This window comes from Arachis hypogaea, chromosome 14, assembly GCF_003086295.3.
Source record: "Arachis hypogaea cultivar Tifrunner chromosome 14, arahy.Tifrunner.gnm2.J5K5, whole genome shotgun sequence".
In the NCBI taxonomy this organism is placed as follows: Eukaryota; Viridiplantae; Streptophyta; class Magnoliopsida; order Fabales; family Fabaceae; genus Arachis; species Arachis hypogaea.
Window position 1 is genome coordinate 122,706,989 of NC_092049.1, and position 3,655 is coordinate 122,710,643.

Here is a 3,655-nt window from a genome sequence, read left to right on the forward strand (position 1 = left end):
CAAAGTACTATTGTTCTTCTATTCAATTCACGCTTATTCTTGTTCTAAGATATTCATTCGCACCTAAGAACATGATGAATGTGATGATTATATGACACTCATCACATTCTCACTTATGAATGCGTGCCTGACAACCACTTCCGTTCTACATGAAAACAAGCTTGAGTGAGTATCTCTTGGCCTCCTGGTTCACGACGCATGGTCGCCTCTCCTGACAACAGAGCCTTCCATTCCGTGAGATCAGAGTCCTCGTGGTATAAGCTAGAATCCATTGGTAGCATTCTTGAGATCTGGAAAGTCTAAACCTTGTCTGTGGTATTCCGAGTAGGATCTGGGATGGGATGACTGTGACGAGCTTCAAACTCGCGAGTGCTGGGCGTAGTGACAGACGCAAAAAGATCATTGGATCTTATTCCAACACGAGTGAGAACCGACAGATGAATAGCCCTACGTAACCCGTAGCCGGACCATTTTCACTGAGAGGACGGACAGTAGCCATTGACAACGGTGATCCCCCAACATACAGCTTGCCATGGAAAGGAGTATGAATGATTGGATGAAGATAATAGGAAAGCAGAGGTTCAGAGGAAATAAAGCATCTCCATGCGCTTATCTGAAATTTTCACCAATGAATTACATAAGTATCTCCATCTTTATTTTATGTTTTATTTATCCTTTGATCATTAAAATCTCCATAACCATTTGAATCCGCCTGAATGAGATTTACAAGATGACCATAGCTTGCTTCAAGCCGATAATCTCCATGGGATCGACCCTTACTCACGTAAGGTATTACTTGGACGACCCAGTGCACTTGCTGGTCAGTTACATGGAGTTGTGACAAAGTGTGAATCACGTTTGAGCACCAAGTTTTTGGCGCCGTTGTTGATGATCACAATTCCGTGTACCAAGTTTTTGGTGCCGTTGCCAGGGATTGTTCGAGTTTGGACAACTGACGGTTCATCTTGTTTCTTAGATTAGGTAATTTTCTTTTTGTTTATTTTCAAAAAAAAAAAAGAATTTTTCAAAAATCTTTTAAAGTTTTCTTTTAGTTTTCGAAAAATTCTTCATAATTTTTAAGAATGAATTCTAGAGTTTCATGATGATATGTTGAAGCCTGGCTGGCTGTTAAGCCATGTCTAATTTTTTTAGACTGAGACTTCCACTTATTATCACAGGAGCTTGTTGATTACTATCAATTTTGCTGTTGAATGTAATGATTTGCTAAAAGCTTGGCTGGCCATTGGCCATGTCTAATGTTTTGGGCCGAAGCTTTCACGTAAGGCTTGGTTGGCTGTTAAACCATGTCTAATTCTTGGACCAGAGCTTTAGACTAACATTACATGATTCCTGGAATTCTTATTAAAAATTTTGAATTTCTTTATTTTCTTTTCTAAAATTATTTTTGAAAAAATATAAAAAAAAATTATAAAATCATAAAAATCAAAAAAATTAGTGTTTCTTGTTTGAGTCTAGTGTCAAGTTCTAAGTTTGGTGTCAATTGCATGTTTTTAATTTTTCTAAAAAATTTTTTTTCGAAAATCCATGCATGGTGTTCTTCATGATCTTCAAGTTGTTCTTGATGAATCTCCTTATTTGATCTTCATGTTTTCTTGTTTTGTGTTGCATGATGTTTTTCATATGCATTCTTGCATTCATAGTGTCTAAACATGAAAAATTTCTAAGTTTGGTGTCTTGCATGTTTTCTTTTCTTAAAATTTTTTCAAAAATAAGTTCTTGATGTTCATCATGATCTTCAAAGTGTTCTTGGTGTTCATCTTGACATTCATAGTGTTCTTGCATGCATCATTTGTGTTGATCCAAAATTTTTCTTTGTTGAGTCACTTTGATGTTTTTCTCTCTCCTCATTAAAATTTAAAAATAAAAAAAATATCTTTTCCTTATTTCACTCATAAATTTCGAAATCTTTGGGTTGACTTAGTCAAAAATTTTTAAAAATAAGTTGTTTCTTGTTGGTCAAGTCAAGATTTCAATTTCAAAATTTTATCTTTTCAAATCTTTTTCAAAAATAAAAACTTTTTCATTTTTCTTCTTAATGTTTTCAAAAATTTTAAAATTGATTTTCAAAATCTTTTTCTCATTTTTGTTTCATATTTTCGAAAACTTTACTAACAAATAATGTTTTGATTCAAAAATTTCAAGTTTGTTACTTTCTTGTTAATAAAGATTCAAGCTTTAAATTCTAGAATCATATCTTTTTGATTTCTTGTTAGTCAAGTCATTAATTATGATTTTAAAATTCAAATCTTTTTGACTCCCTCTTCAAATCTTTTTCAAAATAAATTTAATCCTATCTCTCCAATCACATCTTTTTCAAATCATATCTTTTTCAAACTTTAATTTCAAAATATCTTTTTTCTAACTTCTTATCTTTTTAAAATTAATTTCAAAATCTTTTTCAAAAACCACCTAACCACTTTTTCACCTCTAATTTTCGAAAAATTGTTAACCATTTTTCAAAATAATTTTCGAATTTCTCTCTCTCATCTCTTTCTATTTATTTTATTTATTTACTAACACTTCTCCTCCACTCATCAAAAATTCGAACCCTCTCCCTCTCTCTGAGTTCAAATTTTTCTCTTCCTTTCCTCATTCTTATTCTTCTTCTCTTCTACTCACATAAAGGAACCTCTATACAGTGATAAAGAGGATCCCTATTATTTTCTGTTCTCTTCTTTTTTATATGTGCAGGAGCAAGGATAAGGACATTCTGGTTGAAGCTGATCTTGAACCTGAAAGGACTCTGAAGAAGAAATTAAGAGAAACTATAGCACAACACTTCAGAGAAAACTTTGCTGAAATTTTCGAAAAAGAAGAGGACATGGCAACCGAAAATAATAACAACAATAACAATGCAAGGAAGATTCTTGGTGATTATACTACACCTACTTCCAATTTTTATGGAAGAACCATCTCAATCCCTGCCATTGGAGCAAACAATTTTGAGCTTAAGCCTCAATTAGTTTCTCTAATGCAGCAGAATTGCAAGTTTCTATTGGAAGATCCTCATCAGTTCTTAGCTGAATTCTTGCAAATCTGTGACATTGTTAAGACCAATGGGGTTGATCCCGAGGTCTACAGACTTATGCTTTTCCCTTTTGCTGTAAGAGACAAAGCTAGGATATGGTTGGACTCACAACCTAGAGATAGCCCAAACTCTTGGGATAAGCTGGTCATGGCTTTCCTAGCCAAGTTCTTTCCTCCTCAAAAGCTGAGCAAGCTTAGAGTGGATGTTTAAACCTTTAGACAAAAAGAAGGTGAATCCCACTATGAAGCTTGGGAAGGATACAAGCAATTGACCAGAAAGTGTCCTTCTGACATGCTTTCAGAATGGAGCATCCTGGATATATTCTATGATGGTCTGTCTGAATTATCTAAGATGTCATTGGACCATTCTACAGGTGGATCTATTCATCTAAAGAAAACACCTGCAGAAGCCCAGGAACTCATTGAAATGGTTGCAAATAACCAGTTCATGTACACTTCTGAAAGAAATCCTGTGAACAATGGGACAACTCAGAAGAAAGGAGTTCTTGAGGTTGATACTCTGAATGCCATATTGGCTTAGAACAAAATATTGACTCAGCAAGTCAATATGACTTCTCAGAGTCTGAATGGATTGCAAGCCGCATCC

At 34.3% G+C, this 3,655-nt stretch overlaps 1 non-coding gene across 1 annotated transcript; it reads right to left on the reverse strand.

Moving 5' to 3' along the window:
• Window positions 1–3,238: 3,238 nt before the first annotated feature.
• LOC112746052 (small nucleolar RNA R71) lies at window positions 3,239–3,346 on the reverse strand. Its single transcript, XR_003173952.1, has one exon. It is a non-coding gene; the product is annotated as a small nucleolar RNA R71 (small nucleolar RNA).
• Window positions 3,347–3,655: the final 309 nt, after the last annotated feature.